The sequence below is a fragment of the Elaeis guineensis genome, chromosome 10, assembly GCF_000442705.2.
Source record: "Elaeis guineensis isolate ETL-2024a chromosome 10, EG11, whole genome shotgun sequence".
In the NCBI taxonomy this organism is placed as follows: domain Eukaryota; kingdom Viridiplantae; phylum Streptophyta; class Magnoliopsida; order Arecales; family Arecaceae; genus Elaeis; species Elaeis guineensis.
Window position 1 is genome coordinate 5,392,566 of NC_026002.2, and position 14,712 is coordinate 5,407,277.

General features: G+C 35.3%; 1 pseudogene; it reads right to left on the minus strand.

Moving 5' to 3' along the window:
• Positions 1-389: 389 nt before the first annotated feature.
• Positions 390-10,186, minus strand: LOC105053117 (nuclear transcription factor Y subunit A-5-like; annotated as a pseudogene).
• Between the last annotated feature and the right edge of the window lie 4,526 nt (positions 10,187-14,712).

Below are 14,712 nucleotides of genomic sequence, written 5' to 3' on the forward strand. Positions count from 1 at the left end.
ACCTGGACGCAACTTAGGCTGAGTTCTAAGTTCTAACCATGGCAAACAGAAATTTTTGAATCTGCCCTTGTAATTCAAAATTTTTGCCAAACACAAACAATGTAAGACTTGCCATGAATCCCACTTGGGATGTGCATTAAAGACCATGTACAAGTATCACAACTTAGAATTGATTTAGGATTCAATCCATAAATCACTATACAGCACCCTTCACTATTGCACAATACAGCCGGGTCCTTGAAAAGAATTCTGCAATTAAATACCTTGCAGATATATAGTATGAACAGGTGCGAACCCATTGATAAATCAGTTGCAGCTAAATAGTAGGATTGTTCTGGAGATTCAATTCAATAAACTCATCTCTTTCTTCCTTGAATCATCTTCATTTTATGTTCAAGTCCAGATAACAGATCTAAAATAGAACCCAGTTATCCATATATTGCCAAAAGAAGAGAATGTCCGCATTAGCATTACCATATACATAGTTTTTGATTCTCCTAACAAAGACATCTAACATATGCAAAATTTCAGAAATGAAGTAATCCAAGCCAAGGATGAATTGCCAGGAAACACCGGACAGGCATTGAAGTCCAGAACAAATGTCAGGTAATTTCCCCATGTTCACCTCGTAAACTGAGACCTGCTGCTGGGACACACTATAAATTATGCTGCCCCACCTTTCATGAACTCCTCAACATGGGGATGGAAGTTGGTAAAGTTGAGATGATGATCCTGATGTTGGAACAATCCCTCATTGGTGGACACAGTTGTGACCTCAGAGCAAGTAGGTGAGCCTGTTGCACCTGTAATGTCATTGTGTGTGTTGAGAATTTCAGATCTGTGGAGCCTTCCCCTCCATCTCCACCCAGTTGCAGCAGAGAGGACCGGTGGCATTCTTGCTATCATTGGAGGTGGTAGTTTGGGACTGCTGCTGAAGCTGCTTTGTGTTTAAGAAGCGCCCACCCGATCCCCTTGCTCTTTTCATTGCATGAAGATGCCGAGACTCATGAAGGTATGGCTGAACAAGATATGCAGCAGCAGATTGTTGGACAAGTGAATTTAGAAAATTGTAGCATATAATAATATACAAGGAAAATAGAAAACCAGCAGCCCTTCATATAACAAAGGACAATGCAACCATACAATGTTTCAAAACAGACTTTTATACACTGCCACGAGGTATCATGGTACAAGCAAAATTTCAGTGCCTTGAAAGAAACTCATTGAAGTTTATCTCAAATGACATTGCACTTCACTTCTTGGAGCAAAAATGAAAATGAAGTTGAAAATGAAATTATGAAGACCAAAAGAATAGGATCAGCAAATGTAATAAGCTACCTTTCGACCTTTAATGAGTTTATTCCGAGCCTCTAACTTGGCACGCAGTTGCCTCCGTCAAAGGATTCCATGATATTGTTTCGCATTGACATATATGGGCTCATCCTCCACAGGCTGAGGCAGGGGAATTCGAGCAGAAGGTGCCATTCCAGCAATTTGGGGTGAATCTGCTTTTAAGTATAAACTGATTAGGGATGCTAGGATGACAGAAACCTTGCCCCCATATTTTTTTCAAAAAAAATAATCATAAAGAGGAATCAGCAGAATGAAAACATACAGCCCATATTTCAAGAATTAGGTGCAAGAATAATGAAACAAAACAAATAAAGAGCTTATAAGTACATGTCTGCACACTCAAAGATGAGCAGGTATTTAAGATATTGTAGCTACGTCCACTGGTCATCACACCAAAAATGCACAGTTGAAGAAGAACCATCGTTTGAATTTCAGATGAACGTACATATACAAGCATGTATGCAACCAAAGTTTGAATTGCAAATGAAGAAATTTATGCACATGCATGAGCACATGGGTATGCAAGGACGTATATTTGATGATAGATGATTTAACTTCCTATAAACAGTTAAGAAGGAAGATTGTAATTCCTCTCAAAGAACATATAAGAGAGACCACTGAGTGCCTTGCAAGCAAGAGGTTTTCCTTTGACATGATATAAGGGAACAAGTTTTGAATTGCAAATGAAAGAAACTTATGCACATGCATGCAGACAAGCATAGTATGCATGTTCATATAGTTGACAATAACTAATCAACTTTGTATAAACAGTAAAGAAGGAAGATTGTAATTCTTTCAAACACATATACGGGAGACCCTGAGTTTCTTGCAAGCGAGAGGTTTTTCCTTTGGACATGATTTAAGGGAACGAGTCTTAGATAATGAGCAAATAAGGCCATCATAAAATTGAATAGCTAGCTATCATTAATTAATTGCCACCTTCATAGAAAAGCAACAGATTAGATCAAATGATGGTCATTTTGGGAAATTTATGCAAAATTTTAAATACTGTAGGACTGCTAATATTTGATATTCATGGACTGGAATAAAATCTCAGGACTAGGTTTTTTTTCAGTATGTTCTTTCTTTTATTCTAACTCTAAATTTAGATTCTACTTGTTATGTTATGTCAAATGAACATATGCCATCAAATATCCTATGAAGATGTAAACAAACTCTTAAAGTTCATGCTAGAACAAGAAATTTTCAAAAGGCTGCTACAACATACAACAAAAAAATCAATGGCTTCGAGCATGCACAATTCAAACCGGATTAAAAGGACTATTGAGCAAAAAGCAAATCACCATGGCAAGCAAACAAAACACTGTCTATTAGTAATTTCATCATGACAGGTAATGTACATAACAAAATTTCAAAAGTAGTTGTCAATCCAGAGCAGTATCACCTTCATAATATACCAAACACTATCTATTAGAATACTTAATAGAGGAAACATGGAATATAAATTCCTTCTTTCTTCTTTCCAGGACTGTGACATGCTTCAAGAATGGTTATGAAATACATATAACCTTTTCTGCTAATGCTGTCTCCCCTACTCAACTTCTGCTCTTATCACATACAAAGATCCAGCAGTGAGAAATAGACATACATGACCAGTAAGAAAGATGTGTCTAAGAAAAAGTAAGGCAATAAAGGAAATTTTGTTCAAGAATACTCACCAAAGCATGTGAACCAAAAGCAGCCAAAATCCCTCCATAGTATGGATCTGCATAAGAGTATGGAACACAAGCCTGCAACAGAAATAAACAAAATACCAAACAGATAAGTACATGCAGACATATTCAACTGCACAAAAATGTGAAAAGATATATTTGAATGTCAAAATAATCAATATTAAGTTCCACTAACACTATGTGAACTCACAATAGACTGGCTAAGATCAATTTTTTGAGGAGGAAGGACAGCTGCTGCAGAACCCAGAGTTAAAACTGGTTCATATGACTTTCAACCTGCTTCCAGAAATTGCATTATCACCTGCATGAAAGTACAGTAACACCATCAGAGGCTTGTGCATAGGAGAGAGGCGAGATCAAAAAGTCGCATTCAATACAGATTACAGAATATTATTTTCCTGTCAAACTTCAATACCCCCAAAAAGAAGCTTCTGAATCATCTCAACTCAAATCATGACTCAGAATTATACAGAAGAGAGAGAAGTCACCACATTGATCACAACAACTCAATTTTGAAAATTTAAAAACTTTAGATCCTGAATGCAGAATATATCTAATGTATCTGCAAAAGAAAAATGCAAAACACATGCTTCCATATGCAGTGTTACCACCTACAAACATGAAAGAATTACTCACCTAGAAAATGAGTTCCATCTTTTGGTCATTAACACGAATTGTACCCAAAAATCAAAAGCTTGCACACCAAAAACTAATATACAACCTTAACCTGATACCTTATACCATCTTTCCCCTTGGCACCAACGAATAAAAGTGGAAATATACTGGTTCTCAAAAGTAAAGTATACAAACAAAATCACAAGAAAATGAGGAAACATTGATTGGGTAAGCAAAACACCTGAAATGTAGAGAACCTTGAAAAAACAAATATGAGAACCAGTCTGCCTTGAAGCTGGAAATGTAGGATTCATCTCTCACCTTGGATGACCAATAAATTAAAGCTGGAAATGTAATGGTTCTCAGAAGTAAAATTTACAAACAAAATCACAAGAAAATGAGGATTCATTTTGGCTGACCGGCTAAGCAAATAAACACCTGAAATGTAGAGAACCTTGAAACTAAAACAAATATAACTAAAACCAGCTGGGGCATAGCCAGAGCAGCTAGTGCTTTCTTCATTTGAAAGGGGTCCTAGATTAAATCTTGTCGAAGTGTTTCAGGATTTTCACCAATTGCATGTCAAATGATGAAGAGGGCTTTCATCCCATGGAAACTGAGTTAAACTGCTCAATTTCACAAAAGCAGGTGACCTGAACAAGTGGAAAACCAAGTTGGCAAGTGGAAAATCATATAAAATAGTACTTAAAAAAGAAATTTGAACACCAAACCTCTTATACAGTCACAGGGCTCTCAACCACATAGACACAACTTAAAGCTTTTTTCTTTTTCTTTGATAAGGAAAGCTATTTTTTTATGATGGTTTATTGTACTTATAAAAACATATCAATATCACTAAATGCTGTTGATTCAACTAGGTTGTGATTTAATAATCAATTCTTTCTGTCGAAAGGAAAATAATAAATCCCTTTTCACCTTTGGTAGAAAAAAAAAAAAAAAAATATATATATATATATATATATATATAGAAATGAATACACACACACACTTCACGTTATCCTTTCGGATATTTCAGAATTTCACTATGGAGTGCAGGGTTTGATGTCCATGTGGTTTAGGGTTGACCAAGGAAACCTTGTATTTAACCTTCAAACCTTGAAGGCTAAATACTTACATGGATAAGCTGTGCAGACTAAAGCATGAATGGATACATGCTGAATCCTCCCATTCTCCATCCTTACTAAAGATAAAAGGTATATTGCAACAAGTATCCAATGCAAAACTTGAAGTTCAACGTTAATGGTGATCAAGGAAGTCCATTATCAGGATCATTCCACCATCCAGAATCCACAAGGGTCCAGCCTAATTCACAAAAGATGCATCTTACCAAGGCTCAACAACCAGTTTGCACTATCTTAAATGCATACAAAGCTACATCAAGCCCCTTAGTGCAAGAAATCTTTGAACAAGGAAAAGAAAATGATGGCATATGAAAGCCCTATCACATATGAAGAGACACTTTATCAATATTTAAGTATTTATTACTATCTAGATACCAAACTTATTCATGTATCGGACATCAGAAATATAAACATGTCATTCATGAATAAATATGATGCATGAGAGACTTACTCATACTTTAAACTATTTCAATTTAAAATCAAGCTGAAAAATAAATATTTAAAGAAGATAAATATAGAGAAGATATTGGTTCCGTTTAGTATAAGCATCAATTATTTCTTGGACGTTGCTGAATAAAAGACCCATGTGACTAGTGATATCACCAAAATTGACCTCACATTAGAATTCAGAATTGTAGTCTCTTGACACAGCAGTGTGCAGCTGTTTCTAAAACAGACAGAGACTTCTACATAGATCCATCTACAGATGCTCATTGAGGAACCTCAACTTTCACAGCCTTGTACATGTTCATTCTTAAATTGATGTCTCTTAGGCAACTTTATTACTCCTATAAATAATACTCACCTTCTCAGAAATAATTTCATAAATACTTTCCCAAGAACATCCACAGAAAGCTGACAGAAATAAATTTCAATAGCGTTAAAATGCCAAAAAATGCATTACAGAAGAAGAATAAAACAATTAATGAAACTAGCTTTGAGTGAATTTGAAATTCAAGCCTCTAGACCTCCATAACACCCTTTCTGTCATACTCTAGGGACAGGAAAGGAATTTTGGAAAAACAAAACTAAAATTATTTGCTAATATTAAAACTACAAGACAAATCTTAACTGGAAGCTTCTGCTGGGATATAATTTCAGTAGCAAATCATACCAGAATGGGCTGAAGCACATCACTCATGAAGGTTTTCCTCCATTCTTGCTGACAGTTCTCGATGGGATTGACCAGTTGATTGAGTTGACGATGAGTCTTGGTCAGGCAACTGATGCACAGGTTGTTTTATCTGATTAGATTGTTGTGATACGGTGCTCATGTTCCCACATAAGTTCTTGGAATAAGAAGACTGCAGCATGTTTGGCCTACTAGAGTTCCACCATGGTGGGCAAGAAGTCAGACAACTAGCTGTTGAATGAACTGAACTTTGCTCAGAGTCTTTGTCGCTACGGTTCTGCATCTCAAAAGCCTTTATATTGCCATGTTTTTTTGTCTTTCAGTAAAATGCACAGGTTCCAAACCCCTAGGTATCTCAAATTCCTCTTGTACTTGTTTCATCCCTATCACAATAATGAGTTATTAAAAAATAGTGCAATTGAAGGAAAGACAAGAATATCTGCTAGAAGTATTGTAAGCCATTTTCACTAAAAAGTGTGTTTGCATGAATGAAACTTTTATGTCCAAAAGAATGCACCTGAAGTAAATACATAATTACCTGTAAACCTCATAATTTTAACCAATTAAATAGTATGTAATTCTATGGAAGAACAAAGGGGTAAAGGATAAAGAACATCATACACACAGGTAGAATTGCAGATGTATTTTATCAAATATTGAAATATTTAAGAAGATTTCATTTATACAATGTGATAAGAAGTAGAAACCCGGAAATAAAAGGACATGATACTAAGTGGTAACTGCTAGTATGTTCCAGGATGGTGGAAGCAGATCACCAGAAATAAAGAAAAAGGGAGTGAAACTTTATCTTTTCCTTTCTCAGCAACATTTTAGAGTTTATACAAACATATTTCCTTCTCTATCATTGTCCAAGCCAGTCGATGCACCAAGATATTGCAACAACTCCTATAAGTCCATTTGAAAGAGTCTCAAAAATCTGGAAAACAGACCTAAAAATCTGCAATATGTGAAACAAGAAAGAATCTCCTTATGTACTATCTCCTACAGAAGGTACAAAATCAATCCCCATGCAAGATATTCTGCTGGAAGTCTGGACCCACAAAAAAAAAAGAATCTTCGAATTGACAATTTCCCTCTCCTTTAGAGGTCAAAACAGAATTCAGTATCCACAAAGGACATTTAGAAATATTTCATCACAAGTCTCCCTTAGCTTCAGGCTTCCAAACTTTATTATCTTTCAAATCATACGGAAATCATGACCTTGAAAGTCAGTAAAGATAGAAGAAAGTCCCTCATATACCCTTTAATTTTTCCTTATATAAGAACTTGCTAGACCATCCAATTCCCTATTACATTTTAGCAGTCATGAACTTAAGATTTTTACATCTTCCTCCAAATTATTCTATTCCTCTACCCACAAAAGGCATTGAAAACCCCTCCAAAACCTTATATCCCTATTACAAGAAAAGATTTTGAAAAAAATGTCTTTTCTAAGGCTTGAAAATTTATGCGTTAAGCATGCCACCCTGTCCCACCTCATAACTCATATGTCATTCACTTCATATTTTAACATTAATCAGCCTAGTTTATGAGTGCTTTTTCCCCTTTTGTCCAAAGTCCATGTGAAATGACAGGTCTATCCATATAGAAATGTTACACATCTTGAAGCACTGCAACTAAATAGTATCCTTGTCAAATGATATTTGCTAGCTTAGTTATTACTCCTAAATCAGGGCAACTGCACAGAATACTTATGATAATCATTCCATGCGTCTTATTCTTGCCACCACAAGCACATAACTGATCTCAAATTTTCAAACAAAAAATTTTCTGCAAGTTACTGTAAAAGTACCCAGGAGTAACCAGGAGCTCAGAGACCCTTTTTTATCTACAGTGCAAGTTTTGTGGACTATGGTCAGAAGTCCCTCCCCCTTCTCTTATTACAGTGCCATGTTTCAGCCACAAAATATTATAAATTCATGTCGTACCATACTTGAGTATGTGAGTATGCTCATATCCCACGATTGAAGCCTTATGTATCATACGCAATTTAAACAGATTACTTTATTTCTTGAAAGATACTATCCAGTTGAAGCAAGCACTCCTAGTTCCCATAGCCACCAAGGATAACCAGATGGCCTTTTAAATATGAAGATGTACCATATCTGCTTGTTGCACTTTCAGGTCATGTAGCACAAACTGCCAACACTCTTCCTTCATCATAGAACAATTAGTACCAAAAATAACGAAAAAGAGACTACAATAAGAAGCTTCATTTAAAATTAATAAAAAATAATAAAAGATCAAAACATCAGCACAAAAAAATAATAATAAATAAAGTTTCTTTTATGCTACATACTATAGGAAAAAAAAAATCCCAAGTCATTAGGAAGCACCAATATGAAAGCAAGGGCTTAGTGATTTACTTTTTTTTCCAGCTTTGCAACACTTCTTCAATGTTGTAATACAATATTTCCTCAATTGTAAGGGACACAAGATCTCCTTCATTCCTCATCAGGGTAAGCTCAATGGTCTATCCTCTAAAATTTCTCTGTTTGACTTCATAATATGTTTATTAGAGCTGCTTGGTCTCCTACTCTCCTCTAAATATAAAATTGTTTGTTTCCCACATGTAAAGTAATGCATCTATTGCAGGCACACATCAAATTTACATTCAGGAAGCTAGCATATCACAGGATTATGCCTCAACTACATCTTTTCAAACTTCAGGTCATAAAAATTTTCCACCTACTCTCTCATGATCCTCTTTGCCACCAATCCTCATATGGGAAAATATTACCTTGGACATGAACTTCCATTATGTCAAAGCATGAAGGAATCAAATAAATTACTAATAAAACAATATTCAGAATGCTCACCTGGCTTTACATACATATTCCATATTTGCTTCTCCGGCCAAAATTCTAATAGAGAAGACTAATAGTCATCTTTTGCATCAATTTAATTTCCCTTTAACAAGCTTCTCAATTTATTTCCATAGTTTTTCAGCAAATCAAAAATCGCTTTGTTCAACATCCTACAGGAAAAAAAAAAAAAGAAGGCCCACCATTAGATATAAGTGGTTCCTCCAATGTAGCTAGGTTACCTTGCAAAGACTTGAGGTAATCAGTAACCACCAAGATATGTTATTGAAGCAACACAACTACATGAAATAGATGAGCAGGCAATGAATCTAAATCCAGTGCCTTGAAGAGGAACAAACCACTGCTATATACATGCCAGGCTTTGTGTCAGTGACTGGATATTTCGAGGAAAAAAAAGCCTTATGAAACAATTACGTTCTCAGATTCTTACATAATATCCACCTAGATATCTGATGACCCATCCCATGGACACTATTGTCTTCAAGAATTATAGATTTACCCAAATTCTGCCTTGTCTACTTCACTCCATCGGTTCTATGGCTGACACAGCGCCCATGGCCCTCAAAAATTAGAAACATTTATTTGTGGGAAGTCAGCAAATCATCACTTTTAAGATCAGCACTACATTCATTTCTCCATTTATTGAATACTTAATCTACATGATCAGCTAACAATTACAGAATTACATCGCTCTTTCTCTGTTTCAAGGAGCACATAAAGCATCCCGATTTGAACTTGAACAGTCATTCAACATAAAGAAGGGGAAGGTATTAGAATTTCTGTAAGACAGACAAAAATTTTGAATGAAACTGAAAATCTTTCTTCGCCGTTGGCAGCAGAAGCATGAGGCACTTAAGCAAATTTCGATCAGAATAAGAAAGGTCTACCTAAAAACTTCCAGTCCAAACCACCAAATCCTACAGGTAAGACACATTTCTCAAAACTGAAATCCAGCAAGCAACCCCTTCATTTCTCCTGCCCATTCTCCACAAAACACAAGAAGTTGAATCAAAACCACATCCAGAATTTAAAAAAAAAAAAATCCCCACATCCAGTACGAACAATCGCACCCAATCATGTACTCTATGGATGCAAAAATTGAACACTTAATTCTCTAAAACTCTCTAAAATAAAATACTGCTCATAGAAGAAATCCAGCTAAAGCACCCAAAATGAACAAAATTTTATCTTTACATGCCAAAACTATGACCCGGATCACAAAATCCCACCATCACCAACACCAAATCCAAACAAAAATACTGACAGAAAACGAGCATACCCATCATCTGAATCAAACCGATCAAAGAGTCAAAAACTGAAGAAATACTATAAAAAAAAAAAAACAGTTCACATTAGCAAGAAAATAGGACCAGAAGAGGAGGGGGAGAGAGAGGGGGGGTGGGGGAGGAGAAGTATTACGGGTGGATTAGATAGAACCTTTCGGGGTGGGGGAGGCATGTCTCCTAGCTTAAAAACCTTGGCCTAGGCATCCATCCTCCCTGTCTTTCTTCTCTGCTGTCACCCATCCGACCCTTTTCATCTTCTGTAGCCTTGGCACCACTCTCATCTTCTTCTCCCATTAAAAAAAAAAAAAAAAATTAGATATGCATATGAATAAAATAAAATGGATTAAAGAAATTCTTCCAACCTAATGGGCTACGCCACCCTCCAACTTTCTCTCTCCTTTTTATTTATTTATTTATTTATTTATTTATTTATTTTATTTATTATTATTATTATTATTATTATTATTATTATTATTATTATTATTATTATTATTATTATTATTATTATTATTATTATTATACATAAAATTTTACAGTACAGACAATCAATTCTTATCCTATCTTCAAATTTAATCATCAAGTACTTTGCAACAAATACCACCACCTAATCTATAGCAATATTTGCCTTGCGATAAACATACTGAATTCTGATCGTATTTGCTTGACGAAGAGAGATTGAGACATCTTGAATATTTTTTTTTTCCATCTATCCTATAAATAAATAAATAAATAAATATAATTTATATTTTTTTAATTTAAATAAATAATCATATTAATCTAATACAAGGATATTCTAAAAAATTAAGATACATAAAATTTTGCATAGCCAATCAATAGTTAGGAGTCTGTCCTCTTTACATCCGCCCATTCTTTCCTCCTCACCACTTTGTAATGTTTTTTAACTAATATTCAGTTATTGATGTTACATTGATTTATCTTCATCCCTGTTGTCGAAAGCGATGACTGCCACAAAAATTTCTAGAGGTTACAAGGTTGGGGTTGGGCATGATGCAATTGGGCTGTACAATGATACATCTCTACTATGATACAAAATTACAAACTCAAAAAGAGATAGAAAGCCCATCTTATCTACGCTTTGTCTTATCATGGATCTTTTGTTTATGTCAGTAGTCACTTAGAGCTCAAATGATCGATGATTCATTTCTCTATAGGACAGAAATAAGAGACATTCACCAAGTGAATGTGGAAGCATCTTTATCATGCTATGGGAGCACCAAAAGAGCTCATTGATCAAATGTTATAGCACCTATCCATGCTTCTCTTATATGTGTTACATGCAGTGAAAACTTGTGAAAAGATGAGTCCTACCACCGTTTAAGTGCGGTTCATGTTGTATAATGCATAATTTTGCCGTGCAAACCATATTTTTGAAGCATAAAGAATTTTATCTTGTATCCCCACTTAGGCAGTTTCTTAACGACTCAATCAAGAGGAGTATTGCTATATGGTTTATCGAGCCACGATGATAGTAAGATATCACTTTTTGGTAGGGGTGGCAATCGGGTTGAGATGAATCCTACACGGATTGAGGCGGGATGCAAAATAGATTAAAATTTTTTAATTAACTTAAAACTAATATTTTTATATAAGTCAAAAGTTCAAATATGAACTTGATCATTTTTTAAATAGATAATTAATTCTGATTTATAATGGATTAATTCAAGTTACATGGGTTGAACAGCTTAAGCATTGGCATCCCTACTTTTTGGGATATTCGGTAAGTCTAGCTTGTTATATATTTAAAGTTTTTTCTTTTACCAACACAGGATCAAGGGATAAGTCCCACATCATACAATGAATATTGCCGCAAAGTTCAATAAAGATTATCTCCAATGTTGGGTCAAGTGCTTTTACTATTTCTATTTTTATATTCAACAATATTTCAGATGATCTGTGACATAAAATCTGCCTTCTAGCAAAGGGAAACTGTGATAGCCCAGCCAGCCAAACGAAAAAAAAAAAAAAAAAGAAGGAAAACAGAGGAGGAGAACTCCCGAAGGGAGTCTTTTTCCTCCGTTCACCGACTCCTAATCGGAGTCGGAAACAAGTTTCCACCGGCTCTATTTAAGGAGGAGAATCCTCCTCTCTCCTCTCATCGAGAAATCCCGGGGCAAAACGGCGGCAATCGCCGGAAATTTCTCACGGAGATCCGTCGCCGTGCCATCCAATTTCTCGCCGGAAAAGCTTCGCCGGCGACGGAGGTAAGCATCCTCCTCTTCCTCTCTTCTCCCCCTTCCTTCCCGTGCCGATGTGCACGCTCGCCGGCGACTGGAGTCGCCGGATTTTATTGCTGAAGAATCTTCCTTTTTATCGTTTTTCCGTCGCCGGTGGTCACCGTCGACCACTGGTTTGGCCACCCCTTGCCGTCGGATCGTCTCCTCTCCTGCCGACGGTCGTCCCACGCTGGCTGCGCCGCCGGCTGGCCACCCAACGAGGGGACCGTGAGGTCCCCTGTTTCAGCCCAAAATAAGTCCACGGGAGAAGAAGAAAAGAAGAAGAAGAAGGAGGAAAAGAAAAAGAAAAAGAAAAGAAGAAGGAAAAGAAAAGAAAAAGAAAAGAAAAAGAAAAAAAAGAAAAGAAAAAGAAAAAGGAAAAGAAAAAAAAAAAGAAAGAAGAAAAATAAAATAATAATAATATAATAATAATAAATAGGATTTTCTCTCCTCTCTCTTCCATGAAGAAAAAGAAAAAAAAAGAGAAAGAAAGAAAAGAAGAAAGAGAAAAATAAAATTAATTAATAATGAGATAAATAATAAAATATGAGAAAGAGAGTTTCTCTTTCTTCTCTCTCTTCAGCCTGAACTAGTATTTTCTCTCTCTAGAATTGGACTTTCTCTCTCTACTTTCTCTCTCTAGAATCCTCTCTCTAGATTATTTCTCTCTCTTAAGATTTCTAAAATTTTGAGAAGAATGATGATGAATTTAAATGATCCTTATGATGGATTTTTGATCCGTGATCGTCGGACGGTACACCGACATCCACTTTGATCAGGTCAGATATTTTTAGATTTTATTTCTCATAATTTTATTGAATTGTCTACATGATAATTTCAGCATGATTTGATCTGATCGATCAGAATTTGTTGAATCATATTGTCTGAAGAATTCAAGATGAGTTTTCTCTCTCTAGAATTTTCTCTCTCTAAAGTTATTTCTCTCTCTCGATCGATTTCTCTCTCTTGATCGATTTATCAATGAGGAAATTCTTTCAATAGTCCTGATCTGATTCTAATGAAGAATCCTGATCCATGATTGTCAAACAGCGTATTGGCACCCACCTTAATCAGACCATGAATCTTTAGATTTGATTATCCATGATTTCGATCTAGCCATGATTTGATTTGATCATGTTGATTTCATCAATTGAGATATTGGATCAATCATAATATTGGATTGTGTCACCTGATCAATTCGAATTGTACCTTATGAATTCTCTCTCCTCTGATTTTCTCTCTCCACTTGATTTTATGAAATCGATGAAGAAACCTCGATCCTATCATTTCGAATCCGATTTGATCTGATAGTCAAACTTTGGATCGTTTAGGTCCTAATTAGATTTTGATTAGATGAAATTAGATGATCGGACCCAGTCTAAACCGTTGAAATATGGTATTCGTATTCTTTTTAATTATTGAAATTGATTCTGTATAGGATTGTGGATGTTTGATCATGGGATATCGCGATATGATCTACGAACAGAATTTTTGGAAGAAAATTTATAGAATTTTATGGATTTATTGGAATGCGTTCGAGGTAAGTAGTGTTTACTTTTACTGAATTTATCTGGCAAAATTTTGAATTAAATGAATTTATGCATGTTTGTGATTGAAATTATTTATTGAAATAATTGTTGAAATTATTTATGATTAAAGTTAATTGTAGAAATTATTTATGATTAAAGTTATTTGTTGAATAATTATTATGATGATGTATGATCACAAAGAATGACATGATTGATTTGACTCGAATATCATTTATTTATATTATTTTGAAAATAATATATGAATTGAAAGACAATATGAAATTGACAACCTGACTGTGTTGAGGACCCCGCCAACGGGGGCATATACGTTGGCAATTGACTGTCCTGAGGATTTACGTCGCCAGTAAGACCAGCGACATGTCGCCAGATAGACCAGCGACAAAACCGCCAGTTAGACCAGCGGTTCCAAAGGACTTGGCTGCCAGATGATTCGCAGCCCACCGCAAGCAGATACGCGGTATTATGACCCTGCCACAGGGATAATGTGGTCATAGTCATGGTTGGTAAGAAGAATTTAAGAAATTGATGAAATTAAGAAGAAAAGCATAATTGGAAATTATGATGAATTGACTTCTAAATATGATTGACAGTATGAATATAATTTCATGAAATTACATATTGAATTGTTATGCATAGTATTATTTGCCTGATTATTCAGTTAAAGGTATACACTGCTTACTGGGCTATTTAGCTCATGATAAGTTTTATGTTTTTCTTACAGATCCAGAAAATTAGCATGATGCGGGATTTCGGTTGGGAGAGCGATTAGAGATGGAGTTAACTCATTGATTTAGGATTTTCTCAGAATTGATTCAAGACCTTTAGTTTTGCTTTTAGTATTGACATTGTCAGACAGTTAC